Here is a 16,448-nt window from a genome sequence, read left to right on the forward strand (position 1 = left end):
TCTTTCATTAATTAAATAACATTATTCAACTCTCATATTCTTGTTTGATTCCCTTGAATATCTCTAGATAATTTTTTTTGTTTTTATCAACGTGTACTTGTAATCTAAATGTTTTCATTTCTATATTTTGATAACTGCATTTGCTACACTTATGATTCCTAACGATTACATCTTCATTTTCAAAATCACTATAAATGATCTTTCTCACAAAATAAAGACATTTAAATTAGTCTATACTACTTGCAAAGATGCCACAAACAAAATCCTTTTTAAAAAGTTTATTAACTTTGGCTGTCTTAACATTTCTATTTCAAATTAAGTGTGTCTATGGGGCAATCTTACTCATATGTTGAAATGTTTTCTAAACATGAAGTGTGATTATATTAATTTGTCATTTTTCTCACCAATATGTTTAACATATATACAAGTGAGATAATTTTTTTAAGTCAATTCACGTAAGTTATATCACTAATATTTTTCCAGCATTTAGCATATCTGGAAAGTATCAATTCTAACATACTTTGTCAACTGAAATAATAAATAAAGCTTATCCCACTGTAGCAATGCTATGCTAGCTAAACATTTTGACCCTTATTTGTTTATACTGCATTAAATTTACTCTTTTATAGTTAGGGAAGTTGGAGCCCCTCACCCAATAACCAAAACCTTGGATTATAGAATTTGTTTGGGTCACTTTACTGTTTTTCTACTCTAAAATTTCTTGAATTATAGTTAATGTTCTTTAAAATGCTCAGAAATATGTATACCTCATAGCTATCTCCTCTTGTGTAAAAAGGTAAGAACAGACTTCTCCTAGTCCTTAATTTATGCAGGAGGAATGAGAAAAGTTTAGATTGAATGGCACCAGTTATTGGAATTTCCTTGTATGCTATTTCATACTGTTGTAGTTTCTTTCCCAGTGTCGGTCATTACTCATGATAATTAATTGACTCTAATAGTACAAATTTCTGGTATCCAGGTTAGATATAAACTACATATATAAATATTAAATAATCCATAAATATTATGTTTAAGTTATTTTAAAAAGGGAAGGGGCTATGGAATGTGCTATGGACTGAATGTGTTGAAATCTAACCTTCCGTGATAGCATTGGGAGGTGGGGCCTTTGGGAAATGATTAGCTCATGAGGACAAAGCCCACAGAAATGGGAATAGTACTCTTATAACAAAGACTCTAGAGAGATCCTTCCCTCCTTCTGTCATGTGAGGACACAGTGAAAAGACGGCCGTCTGAAACCAGGAATCAGGCCCTCCCCAGACACCAAGTCTGTCAGCACCTTGATCTTGGGCTTCCCAGCCTCCAGGACTGTGAGAAATAAATTTATGTTGTTTATAAACCACCCAGTCTATGGTACTTTGTTATAACAGCCCAAATGGACTAAAACACCCTCCCAACATAAACAATTGTAGTACGGGTTAAAATATATTGCAAACTCATTTCTGACATTGGAAAACTGGCATCAAGGCACATTAATCCTTGAGAAAAGAGAAATATGCAAAGTTAACTTCACATTTGCTTCAGCATTCAGGCTGCAGGCATGCTCCTCACAATGGCACAGGGAAGTGATACTTAAGCAAAACAACGTAAGAGTTTTGCTAACCTCAAGAGACAAAGGTAAGAATTCCTGCCTGTTGAGTCAGATGAAATTGTGTGTGTTGGGGATACTTGAGAAGAGGAAGTACACAAAGGGGAGTCCTGAAGTCTGCACAGTGGTTTCTCTTTAGCCCTTGGTTGGGTCTGAGCTGTGCATGCACCAGGCAAGATTATGTGATGCCTAACAAAGAGTGGCTATTGGAATGAGAGCTTCCCAGATATATAGAGATCATGAAGCGCAAAGATATGGGAATTCCAGTCCATCCAGAATGGAGCAACTTGGACATTTAGTGTAGACCCAAGAACATGGTGTTTTGTGGAGCATGAGCATGCCCTACAGAAATGAACAAGCCTAAGGACAGATGATAAATCCAATACAGGTCTGCTTTAACAAGGCATAATTCCAGTCTGACAAGATCAAGGGGATGTTCTGGTAATTTAATTAACTCGACATTCTTTAAAGGAAGACAACCTACTTCCCAGACACCCTACAACAAAATTTTCTGCTTACAGATGAAAAGAATTAGGCATGTAAATGAAAACTAGAGAAATATGACTGCCAATAAAGAAAAAAAAGGAGCAATAGAAACAGACCCTGAGATGACCAAGATGTTTAATTAGCAGACAGGATGTTAAGCCTCTTATCACAATGATATTCAAAAATTTAAAAGAAAATATTAACATAATAAGGGAACAAAAAGGAAATATCATGAGAGGAATAAATAAGAACAAATGGAAATTGTAGACTAGAATAGTATAATATCTAAAAATTTTAAAGGTGTTAGATGGGATTAAGTGGATTGTGGGAGTCCTAGTTATAGGAGGGTAGCAGGAGGAGCTCTGTGGATCCCCTACCCAGAGAAACAAGAATAACTTGAAAATTACTAGAAAAAACAAACCATTTATTGTCTTGGGAAATTGTCCTCTAGGCATAGAGGAAAAATTTAAAATATCAAGAAAATATACTAAAACTATGTGACATTTGAACTGTAACCCACTCCCTCTGTCATTCCTCAAAGTTCATCATGATGGAAATTCCACTCACAATGGGCACAGACAAGAACACAGGGTTCCTTCTTCCTCCAGCTGAGGGCTACAGTATTGCTATGGTCTAAATGTGTTCCCCTAAAATTCATGTGCTGAAATCCTAACCCCCAAAGGTGATGCTGTTAAAAAGTGAGAACTTCGGGATCTGCTTAACACATGAAGGTGGGGTCCTCATGAATGGTATGAGTGCCTTTATAAAAAAGGTTTCAGAAAGAACCTCGGCTCCTTTCCACCATGTGAGGATGTGAAAAGTCTGCAGCTGAGAAGAAAGTCCTCACCCAACTGTGCTGGGACCCTGTCATTAGACTTTCTCACTCCAAATGTGAAAAATAAATTTATGTTTATCAGCTATCTACTGTGTGGTATTTTGCATAGCATTCCAAATGGACTAAGTTAAGTACCTTCCTGGGATGGACAGGCCACCAGTATTTCTTGTCACTTCCATACGTGTGAGTACAATTGAGAGGAGACCCCTTCATATACCAATACCCACTGACAAGACAGACTCTCAACCTCAGGTACAGGTTCTGAAAATACTGTGCCTCTCATTGCTCTTACATCCCATTCATCTGAGAGTAGGAGTTCAGTTTTTGGAAAGGCAAGCCAAGAATACTAGAGGCTACTCCACTCAACCAGTGTCTACTCTTAATGCAGAACTGTGAGAGAAGTGAGCAAATGTTTTTGCCCCCAGATTCAAAGCCATGGCTGATAAGTTTTGCCCAGAAGCAGCAACAGCCATAGAACAGAAAATTCCAAAAATATTCCCACATGAACTAGTGTTTTTTGAAACAGAGAAAGTTCAAGCTGAATGGTACTCTCAAAAGCAATGGTGGTTTTGGAGCTAGCCATTAAGAGGAAGCTAGTAGCTTCATGAAAAGTATAAGCCAAACCATAGGCCAGTTTACCAGGGAGAAGCTGGAGGACACAACTAAGAAGGGCCCTGTAGGGGTCAGAACAAACCTCAAACATTGGCCACAAAAACTACCCCCTCAGAGGAGCCCAAATTTAATTGGATCAGTCTGTGGAACAATGTATTCTCCAGGGCATTGCCAAAAACAAAAGGGCAGTCGTCTGGAATTTTATAGAGCTTAAGAGCTGGGTGCAATCAGAGAAAGAGAGTGAAAGAGGGCCTTGCTAAAACCAAGGTCCTCCCAGGGTGATGTGCCTGCCCCAAGGCTGGGCTTTTTGAACAATAACGTCAGAAGCTTCCATTGCAGAGTAAAGAGAATTCATTAAAATAGTTTAGCCAGTCACTAAACAAGTATTAGTTCTAATAGTTCTTGTAGATTTCTGTAGGAATTTTTGTGTAAAATATATATCTTCTAAAAAGAGATAGTTTTATTTATTTGTACATAAACAGATAAAAAGTAGAAAAGTAGGTTAACTTAATCGAGAGAGAGCATTTAACAAAATGCAGCATCCATTTGGAGTAGAAACTCTTAGCAGTGCAGGAGTAGAAGGAAAGGCCTACAACCTTCATAAAGAGAACTATGTAAACCTACAATGCACATCTTAATTAAAGGTAAAATATTGAACTTTTCTCTCCAAGATTAGGAATGAAGCACTACAGTATAACCAAAAAAAAAGGACAAGTAGGGAAAGAAACTTAAAACCACTTTTATTTTTATTCACAGATGGCCTTCTGGTTTATGTGAAAATTCTAAGGGATCTAAATATTTAACTACCAGAAATAAAACTTAGCAAGGTCATAGGACAGAAGATTAATATGCAAAAGTTAAGTGTGGTTCCACAAATTAGCAAAAAATAGTTAGAAAATTAATTTTTAAATGCCATTTACAAGAGCAGCAAAAAGATTTTCCTGAAGTGCTAGGTAGAGTTCAGAGGTTCCACAAAGAGGTTCTGCATGAGCAGCAAGATGCTGTTGTCCCTTAACCTGCAAGAGCAGGTGGGGGTTGAGAGATAGTTGTCTGAGATCTGCAGTCAGGTGTGCATCCAGCAAGAAAAACCTACTCTTGCAGTAGTCCCTGAGGCTCATGTGCTTGGAGGGCCTTTTGAACCTCAGCTCCCTGTCTGGCACAGTTACAACACTTGGGTTTCTCCTAAGTAAAAAGGTTGGAAAAAAGGCTCTACATTCTTTGAGTCTGAGTCTGAAGATGCTGCCAAGATAGTGGTTGAAACAATGAAAGATCTTGAGGTATCAGTTTATGTCATCTGCACTCACATGAAAAAGTACACCCCAAAACGTTTGTAGACTGGGCTGTTCCATTTTCAGAGATATCATATACCATCAGTGGAATGGCATACAAGAAAGATGATACTTAAACAAAAGCTCAGAGAAGGAATTTAAAAACCAAGAAAACTTAGAAATTAAATAGCTAAAACAGGAAGAGATTGGGATATTCATTCATTAGTCTTATGGAAAAAGAAAAAATATAACAAGCACAGATCATCAGAACTCCATGAATTGCCAGGTTACTCAGTGCCACATAGCAGTTTATACACTAACATTTTTGGAGAAGTGAAAATTGCTGAGTGGCTCAAATGAATGGAAATGATGGAATAGTTTTTAACAGTTCGTGTCTGATGTAGGAGAAACAATACTAGAGACTCAAACATTTGCACATTCAGAAGAATGAAAGATGAAGAAAAAGTCATCAATATACATTGACATGTGTTTTGAATATATTATGGATAATATTTCCTCTGAAAATGTGCTTGTTTTATTATTAGGACTGATTCTTTACAATTTGCAAAAGTACAATGAAATAAGACCACTGGCAAGATTTTTGGAATAGAAATATATTTCTGTTGTTTTGAGTAAATAAAAGAAGCAATAAGAATTGTATTTTGCCTACCCTTGCTGAAATGCAAGGATGCATGCCAGCCCCAGTGGCTAGGCTCACACTGCCTCTTTGTCCTGTTGGTGTCTCCAAGTTGCCTGTGTAGATTTCATAGCTGTGCTTAGTTACTCCACCAAGACAACAAGTTGAATTGAACTGTTAACTGTAGACTTACTGATCTGCAGTCTCTGTTGTCACCACCAACCTTGCTTGGCATCTCTACATCACCTGTTAGACCTATGAAGCAGGGTACATTTAACTATTAAGGATACTTAAGAGTTCAGCATCAAATGGTTAATTTGGAAAGCTAAATTAAACTGGAGGGTGAGGAGGCATTTCAAATATTAATACAGATTCATTTATGTGGATATGACTTATTTTTACCAATACTGTCGATTTTGTTTTTGATGAGCTTGCATGGATAAATAACTACCATGTTATGATAGTTACATCAGTGTAGAATTACATTCCAAGATTTAAACACTGTCAAACAATATTTTTTTTCTACAATTTATCCAAATGCAAATGGGACTTAGAAATCTTAAAGTAAAACAGTAGGATTTTTGCCTTCTTAACAAAGAAATAAGCATCAAAAATAAAATACTTGGAATAATTTGACAAAAAGATGCATAACCTCTTACTGAAAATAACAAAAACATTGCCAAGAGAAATAAAGATTTAAATGAACAGAGACAATTCCATCTTCATAAATTGGAAAATACTATAGTTCAGATGTCCACTGTCCTAAAATTAATCTATAGATTCAATGAATTTCATGGCATAATTTAACAAGCAGATTCTAAAATTTATATGGAAATGTAAAGGATCTACAATAGTAAAAACTACCATTAAAGAGAATAATAGATCAATGGGACAGAATAGAGTCCAGAAATAGACTGATATATATATCTAATGAATTGACTTTCAAGAATAATGTCAAATCACCTCAAGACAAACGCTGGGCACAGAAGCCACAGGGCATAAATATGCAAAGAAGTAAAAAGCTAACCTTTTCAAACAATAAGGCTTCTCTCTCACTTACCAACTTTACATTTCCCTGTATGGCCCCGGAAGATGACTGGTTAGCCAGAGACGGGTAAGATTCCTCAAGGGAGGAACAACCTAAGACAGGCACAGTCGCAGGGGGGCCATCAGGTGAGAAAATGGGGATCAGCAGAGGTGAGGCTTAGAACCTCCCCCCTCCTGTTCTGAGAGAAATCTTCTGCATACGTGGATGTTTTATTGCCCTTGTCTAGCTTGGATTAACACATAGTCTACAGGCACACACCTGATCATCTACATTTGCTCTCTTACAACACTAAACTATGTTTTCTACCTTTATCTTGTATCTACCTACCACTTCAGCATTTTATTAAAAATAATAATAATAAAGAGAGAAATGTGGTATCCACATATAAATCAAGTATAAAAATCAAATGAATATTCATATTTGAACTGACTGTTTATAGTTCATAATGCATGAACAAAACCGAAAGCTTCTGTGATGACTGCCCTTGTAATGTTCACCATATAACTTATTCACTATGTAAGAATTTGTACTCCATGTAAGAACTTGTTCGTTATGCATCAGAAGATTGGAGACTGACGAAAATTAGGCTTGGGGTAGATTAATGATTGTGCATTGAGTATTGACCCCCCTATACAGAATTTTATTGTTGTTAACAACTATTTGATCAATAAATATGAGAGATGCCCTCACACACACACAAAATATATATATATATATATGTATATATATAAACACACTTCCAATTGTAAAATAAATAAGTAACCGGGATGTAATGTATAGCATAAGGAATATAGTCAAAATATTGTAACAACTTGGTATGGTGATAGCTGGTACCTAGAATTATCATGTATATAAATGTTGAATCACTGTGTTGTACACCTGAAACTAATATAATACTGTGTGTCAACTACCCTTCAATAAAAAATAATTATCCAGGAAAAAAAAAAAGAATAATGTCAAATCCACCAAAGGAGGAAAGAAAACCTTTTCAATAAATGACATTGGAACAATTGGATGAATATATGGACAAATTAAGATTAAATTCTGCATCACTCCATTAAAAACATTAAGATCAAAAAAAGGCCTAAATTTCAAAGTAAAAACTATAAAACTTCTCAGAAAAAACATCAGAAAATACCTTCATGACCTTGGGGTTGGCAAAGATTTCTTAGGGACATAAAAAGCAATACCATAATATTAAGAAATAGATAAAATAGACTTCATAAAAATTTAATGCTTCTGCTCTCCAAGAAACACAGAAAGATAATGAAAAGACAACACACATTCTAGGTGGAAATTATCTATCTATCTATCTATCTATCTATCTATCTATCTATCTATCTATCTATCTATCTATCTAATCTCTATCTCTGTCATCTACTTGTCTATATGACAAAGGACTTGTATCCAGAAACTATAAAGAACTCCTACAACTCAATAACAAAAAGTTAAATGTAGGTATAGAATATAGCATTTATACTCAATAAAGCTTCTAAAGTACTTTATAATTGCCGCAATGGTGCTGCTGTTTGGCGGAAATGATGAAATGCTAAACAGGCAAGAAGCCAGCTGAAAAACTAGAAGTCTACTGTAGCTATTTGAATACCTGAAGTTATAGGTACTTGTCTTCAATTATTTTTAAAAATGTGAATGATGTCTGTAAGGATGTTGGGAGTATTACAGAGCAAATATTTAGCAAATGAACCACAATCCCTCCAAGTAAAATTCCAAATTAGCCAGGAATGAAGCAGCAAAAACACCTCTGAATGGAAAGCTGAGACACTGTGTTCTCAGACCCCAGTGCCACTGTCTTACTGTGTAAGTGTGATGAAAGCAAAGCTTCACTGAGCCTCATTTTCCTTTCATAAAATGTGGAATTTGGACAGCAGAACCCCAATATTCCTTCCAAATTCCAAACCCTAGGATTTCTTCATCCATCCATTTATTTATCAACCGTTTGTCGGTATCTACTACCTATCTTTGCTAAGCACCATTAATACACAGATAAATAAAATAATCTCTGCACTTGTTGAACTCAGTCCTGATGGAGAGACACATGTTAGCAACTCAAGACATTTATAAACTTCTCAAGCAACTCAGATCCAAGGTTTGCCCAAGCAGGAGCTTACAGTGTTGGTATGTCAGGCACGGCAAATGGTCCCACGTGGCAGGATGGCGGTGTGTGCCAGGCCGTGGGGTGTGGGGCGTCAGTGGAGGGGAGCAATGATCTACAAGTGTGTGGGCTCTGCCAAGGAGCTTGGACTGGATTCTCTAAAGTCTTTCAAGAATCCTCAATATTTCTTTTCCTCTTCCTTTTTTAAACAAACATTTGTTTTAGAAAACTTTGTCTTGAAATAGACTAGGTTGATTATAAATGATTTGGTAGTTTTTTAAAGGCCAATATATTCTTTAAAATGCTATTTTAAAATCGTTTCCATAATGGATCTACCTCATTTTGAGATATTTGGTTTCAATCCTGGAAATAATTCTCTGCCCTTTTAAATCTGCGCAGTGTCACTCAAACAACACTGACTCACCATTAGAAATACAAAGCTTTTCCAGGCAGCTTGAATAAAGGACATGGAGGAGAGTCAGGTTGTTTAACTAAAAGAAAAAATAAATACAGTCTTCCATGCTGAAAGTATCTATCATTCTCACTTCCTTCCCCCTTTGTAACACAGAAGAAGATAGAGTTCAAGTAAGATAGAAATAAATTTTAAATAATGACGCTTTCAAAATGCAGATGGTTGGATCTGTAATGAGTTTCACAAAATTAACCTGTTCTTCTATTCCCGTTTATGTTGGCAAACTCACAGTAAGTTAAACTGGCAGAGAATTCAGCAGTGTAAACATTTTGGGACACCAACATAATAAATATGAGTTGGCTGAATATTCAAGTAGGCCAGTTAAATCTGTTCTGTTTTTATTATAGTTGAACCACTCGAGCTATATTTCACAATACGTATGGCATATTTACAAATACTTCATTTGTGGGTTATCTTTGTATTTTAAGAAAATGCTACAAATAAATGCTTATTCAGTCGTGCATTTAGAAATATTTTATGGGAATACATTTTCAATGTTCATACCACAGTCTTATAAAGTCTTATAGTAGCCAACAGCCAAATGTAGGAATAAAGATACCATCTATGTATCAGTAAAGATGTGGTGAGAAAAATAGAAACTTACTGGGTATTTCAAGCAGGTGGGGGTATAATACAGGAAATTATAATCTTATACAATTACTGAAAAGTCAAGGGAGCTAAAAACAGCATCAAACAATCAGAAAGTAGAAGAATCCCAGTAAGCCCCATCAGTGATCTGTGCTGCTTACAGCACTGCAGGACACCTGAAGGTCACTGGCAAAACCCTGTATCTGCCATCTGGAGGTGCCCAGCTGCTCCTGGACAATAATGGCTGCTCTGCATCTTCTGCTTCCAAATCTTGCACAAATGCTTTTCACTGGCAGATTTGAAACCAAATCCCTACTTGCCAGTAAATCTGGTTAATGTAGCTTCCAAATAGTCATGCATGCTTATCATGTTACATGGTAGATTTTCTTTTATTTTTTATTAAGGTAATATTGATATACACTCTTATGAATGTTTCACATGAAAAACTATGTGGTTACTACATTCACCCATATTATCAAGCCCCCACCCATACCCCATTGCAGTCACTGTCCATCAGTGTAGTAAGATGCCACAGATTCACTATTTGACTTCTCTGTGCTACACTGTCTTCCCCGTGAGCCCCCACACCATGTGTACTAAACATACTATCTCTCAATCCCCTTCTCCTTCCCTCCCCACCCACCCTCCCCCACCCCTCCACTTTGGTAACTGCTAGTCCCTTCTTGGAGTCTGTGAGTCTGCTGCTGTTTTGTTCCTTTAGTTTTGCTTCGTTGTTATACTCCACAAACAAGGGAAATCATTTGGTACTTGTCTTTCTCTGCCTGGCTTATTTCACTGAGCATAATATCCTCCAGCTCCATCCATGTTGTTGCAAATGGTAGGATTTGTTTCTTTCTTATGGCTGAATAGTATTCCATTGTGTATATGTACCACCTCTTCTTTATCCATTCATCTACTGATGGACACTTAGGTTGCTTCCATATCTTGGCTATTGTAAATAGTGCTGTGATAAACATAGGGCTGCCTATGTCTTTTTGAGTCTGAGAAGTTGTATTCTTTGCATAAATTTCAAGGAGTGGGATTCCAGGGTCAAATGGTATTTCTATTTTTAGTTTTTTGAGGAACCTTCATATTGCTTTCCATAATGGTTGAACTAGCTTACATTCCCACCAACAGTGTAGGAGGGTTCCCCTTTCTCCTCATCCTAGCCAGCATTTGTTCTTCTTAGTCTTTTCAATGCTGGCCATCCTCACTGGTGTGAGGTGATATTTCATTGTGGTTTTAATTTGCATTTCCCTGACGATTAGTGATGTGGAGCATCTTTTCATGTGTCTGTTGGCCATCTGAATTTCTTTGGAGAATTGTCTCTTCATATTCTCTGCCCATTTTTTAATCAGGTTATTTGCTTTTTGGGTGTTGAGGCATGTGAGTTCTTTATATATTTTGGATGTTAACCCTTTGTCATATATATCCTTTACAAATATATTCTCCCATACTGTAGGATGCCTTTTTGTTCTGTTGATGGTGTCCTTTGCCTTACAGAAACTTTGGTTTGATGTAGTCCCATGTGCTCATTTTTGCTTTTGTTTCCCTTGCTTGAGGAGATGCATTCAGGAAGAAGTTGCTCATGCTTATTATATTCAGGAGATTTTTGCCTATGTTTTCTTCTAGAGTTTTATGGTTTCATGACTTACATTCAGGTCTTTGATCCATTTCAAGTTTACTTTTGTGTATGGGGTTAAACAATAATGCAGTTTCATTCTCTTGTTTGTAGCTGTCCAGTTTTGCCAACACCAGTTGTTGAAGAGTCTGTCATTTCCCCATTGTATGCCTATGGCTACTTTATCATATATTACTTGACCATATATGGTTGGGTTTGTATCAGGGCTCTCTAGTCTGTTCCATTGGTTTATGGTTCTGTTCTTGTGCCAGTACCAAATTGTCTTGATTACTGTGGCTTTGTAGTAGAGCTTGAAGTTGTGGAGCATAATCCCCCCAATTTTATCCTTCCCTCTCAGGATTGCTTTGGCTATTTGGGGTCTTTTGTGGTTCCATATGAATTTTAGAACTATTTGCTCTAGTTCATTGAAGAATGTTCTTGATATTTTGATAGGGATTGCATTGAATCTGTAGATTGCTTTAGGCAGGATGGCCATTTTAACAATGTTAATTCTTCCTATCCATGAGCACAGGATGTGTTTCCATATATTGGTATCTTCTTTAATTTCTCTCATGAGTGTCTCATAGTTTTCAGAGTATAGCTCTTTCACTTCCTTGGCTAGGTTTATTCCTAGGTGTTTTAATCTTTTTGATGTAATTGTGAATGGAATTGTTTTCCCAATTTCTCTTTCTGCTAGTTCATTGTTATTGTATAGGAATGCCACAGATTTCTGCATATTAGTTTTGTGTCCCACAACTTTGCTGAATTCAGATTAGATCGAGTTGTTTTGGAGTGGATTCTTTAGGGTTTTTTATGTACAATATCATGTCATCTGCAACCAGGGACAGTTTAACTTCTTCCTTGCCAATCTGAATGCCTTGTATTTCTTTGTGTTGTCTGATTGCCGTGGCTAGGACCTCCAGTACTATGTTGAATAGAAGTGGGGAAAGTGGGCATCCCTGTCTTGTTCCCGATCTTAAAGGAGAAACTTTCAGCTTCTCACTGTTAAGTATAATGTTGGCTGTGGGTTTGTCATATATGGCCTTTATTATGTTGAGGTACTTATGCTCTATATCTATTTTGTTGAGAGTTTTTGTCATGAATGGATGTTGAATTTTGTCAAATGCTTTTTTAGCATCTATGGAGATGATCATGTGATTTTTGTCCTTTTTGTTGATGTGGTGGATGATGTTGATGGATATTCAAATGTTGTACCATCCTTGCATCCCTATAATAAATCCTACTTGTTAATGATGGATGATCTTCTTGATGTATTTTTTAATTTGGTTGGCTAATATTTTGTTGAGTATTTTTGCATCTATGTTCATCAGGGATATTGGTCTGTAATTTTCTTTTTTTGTGTGGTGTCTTTGCCTGGTTTTGGTATTAGAGTGATGCTGGCCTCATAGAATGAGTTTGGAAGTATTCCCTCTTCTTCTACTCTTTGGAAAACTTTAAGGAGGATAGTTATCAGGTCTTCACTAAATGTTAGATAAAATTTAGCAGTGAAGCCATCTAGTCCAGGGGTTTTGTTCTTAGGTAGTTTTTTGATTACCAATTCAATTTCATTGCTGGTGATTGGTCTGTTCAGATTTTCTGTTTCTTTCTGCATCAGTCTTGGAAGGTTGTATTTTTCTAGAAAGTTGTCCATTTCTTCTAGGTTATCCAGTTTGTTGGCATATAATTTTTCACAGTATTCTCTAATAATTCTTTGTATTTCTGTGGTGTCCATAGTGATTTTTTCTTTCTCATTTCCAATTCTGTTTATGTGAGTAGACTCTCTTTCTTTCTTGATAAGTCTGGCTAGGGGTTTATCTATTTTGTTTATTTTCTCAAAGAACCAGCTCTTGCTTTCATTGATTCTTTCTATTGTTTGATTCTTCTCAATTTTATTTATTCATGCTCTAATCTTTATTATGTCCCTCCTTCTACTGACTTTGGGCCTCATTTGTTCTTCTTTTTCTAGTTTCGTTAATTGTGAGTTTAGACTGTTCATATGGGATTGTTCTTCTTTCCTGAGGTGGGCCTGTATTGCAATATACTTTCCTCTTAGCATGGCCTTCTCTGGGTCCCACAGATTTTGCAGTGTTGAATTATTGTTGTCATTTGTCTCCATATATTGCTTGATCTTTGTTTTTATTTGGTCACTGATCCAATGATTATTTAGGAGCATGTTGTGAAGTCTCCATGTGTTTGTGTGCTTTTTCATTTTCTTTGAGTAATTGGTTTTGAACTTACTGCTTCTACTACCCAATCCATATTCACTTTGTCCACAGCATCTCAGGTGGATATGGACTTTTGCCTGGCAGAACAACACTAAAGTTCATTCATGTATAGACCAAGCCTGTTATATAGTCTTGCCTTTATTAGGTAGCTGTGATTTTTCATTAACAGTCTTGGAAATATTAAGAGGCACACTCAGACAATGCCCCCTATATTCTGCACTGTGCTCCCTCCCTGATGGTAACATCAGCGCTATTTCTTTTAATAACCAAGATGAACCAACCCAATCAGTACAGTATTTCCCTTCTTTGTTTTTATATCAATGACACCAAAAGTCCAATATATCCAGGTTGCAATCTGAACTTCAAGCTCAAATGTGCCCCCAGATAGAAACTCTTTATTGGGAACCAAAACAACAGAGTCTAGAGAGCCCAAGGTTACGGGGACAGGAAGCAAACTTTCGAGAGTTGCTTAGGAAGAGGAAAGATGAAGAATCATGCCTACTCCCACACCTTGTTTCTCAGACCTGTGATTTCCTGTTGTAGGAGAAAGCATGCTGCATCACATTCCAAGATGGAGCCATTTGATTTAGCTTCTGCAAGGTATTGTCTCCCAGGCAGCATAAAACTGAGTCTTCACTAGGCTATTCCATTTTCCTATCAGGCTAACTTCTACTACTGTAAAATGTACTTGATCACAGGTGGTGAATTCAGAGTCACCAGGGTGGTGGGAGTTATCATTCAGTCTATGGATGATGGTGCAGGTGGAAGTGCTGAGAACAGGGGAGCTAATCCATAACAGGAAGAAAGATCTGTTCCAGTGAAGACACATCACTACCCCTTCCATGATAAAAGAGTTCTAGTGTAATGAGCCTAATACCAGGTGGTTGGTTAGTTGCTCTGGAAAATGATGTCATGTCAGGGGTTTAGTCTCTGCTGTGCACCAGTTGGATCAGCAATGGTCATGGCCAGATCATGTTTTTGATTCTAGTTATAATTTCAGTCCAAATGTCACAGCTACCTAGTCCATGGGCCCACTGAGCAAGCACTGAAGTGCTGGGAAAAGATGATGATGCACAGTGAGTAACCTTGATTAGCAATATATATGTATGTATATATATATATTTTTTCCCCTGTTTTCTGTGCCTTCTGAGAACTCCATTCTGTCACCTATCCTTCTAGAATGATTCTGTCCAAATCCTATCTAGCCAAATTGTTAGATGTCACTTGTGAATTAATACAGAACTTTCTCTCTGGTCACTCTGCTGTCATGCACAAGATGCTTGGAGTTTTTTCTGAAAGTACTTCTCTTCCCCACAGCCCTTCAGGCTCCCCCTGGGGGAGCAACGAACCTTCCGCGGACCATGTGTGATTAGTGCCTGCATATCTTGTGCAACCAACTTAAAGTAAGAGCAATTGTTTTCTTCCTCAATCAGCTGGTTCGTGGAAACTCCCCATGGGATATTGTGTTGAGTTGAGGCTGAGGTACCAATGCATTAGAACAGTTTTGTGAGAGGGTGGGTCATCCGCTCATTAAATTCATTTGCCTTCAATATCTACTTAAGGCTGACCTTACATGTTCACCACTTCCACCCGCTTCCATACTGCTCCATCACGCACCACATCATCCTGATACATTCAATAAATCATTTCACGGTCATGTAATAATGCAGTGTTCCATGATCAAGCAATTAGTCCCTACCAAGCCCCAGTAGCTAATCAGGAATTGTTTCTGGAAAGGAGAAAGTTATGTGCAAAAGAAGGCATGGCTTTACTCTAAAATCCTAGGGCCCTTCAGGGTGAGTCCCCTGAGGGAGTTGCCAATGACTCCATACAGCATTCCTATCTGCACCATACAGTTCAAGCTCCGTTGGGTCTATGGGTCATAAGGCACAGTTAGCAGGATGGCCGAAATAAGTTAGCAGCCTTAAGGAATGCTTAGTAAATGGGTCAGGACAGCACACTGAAATATAATATAGCTTACCTCCAAAATGAAACAAGGCTTCCAAGCATTTCATGCCTTTCTTAGGAGTAGGGACTAAAAAGTTCAGCAACTTGTCTTTCACACTGACTGTGGTATCTCTAGATGGCCAGACCACTATGCCACTAAAATATTCACTGTGGTGGCAGGTGACAAACTATAATGAGATTGTCCCCCATCATCTGTCATACATGTATCTCAGCAAGTCACCAAGGGTATTGTCTATATCCTGCTTGTCAGATTTTATCAACATGATTATCATCAGTATAGTGGGCAACTTTAATATTTTGTGGGACACTGACAGAATGAAGTAACATAATTGAATCAAGGACTAATCTTTGACTTGATTATAACAGATAGCTAGAAAATTGACATCCCTCTGAGATAAACCAGTTAAACTGTCCTGCTATTCCTAGAAGATTGAAGCAAACTGCCTCTAATTCCTTTTATTAATTAATAAAGATAGAAAGACATATTCTAGAGCAATAGCTGAATGCCAGGTATCGTAAGTTGCTGCAATTAGAGTGAATATGCTTCCGTTCACAGTAATCTGCTCATTTTCCAAGATCCATCTGTCTTTTCTCCACAAGCCAGTTAAGTGAAGTAAGTGGGGGATGTAATAAGACTCAACTCCCTGGCATCTTTCAGTGCTTTGATGGTGATATTAATTTCTGCAATCTCCTGAGGATGTGTTGCTGACCTGGTAGTTGCCACTTCCTTCCATAATAGCCCTGTCTTCAGGAGGGAATTCTGACAGTTACCAGCCATGTCTAAATCAAGTAGGCACTCAGGATCAGGGAACATAACCACTGGTTCTGCAGCCCCACTGGGATCGCTGAGAGGCAGCCTAGAACCAAAACCCTGTGGACCTCCGTGAGTCTCCTCTCCCACTGGTGTGGCAGAGTAGAATTTCACTTTCCCATTTCATCTCAGGGCAGCTGTCCAGTAAATCTCCCAAG

This window comes from Manis pentadactyla, chromosome 2, assembly GCF_030020395.1.
Source record: "Manis pentadactyla isolate mManPen7 chromosome 2, mManPen7.hap1, whole genome shotgun sequence".
In the NCBI taxonomy this organism is placed as follows: domain Eukaryota; kingdom Metazoa; phylum Chordata; class Mammalia; order Pholidota; family Manidae; genus Manis; species Manis pentadactyla.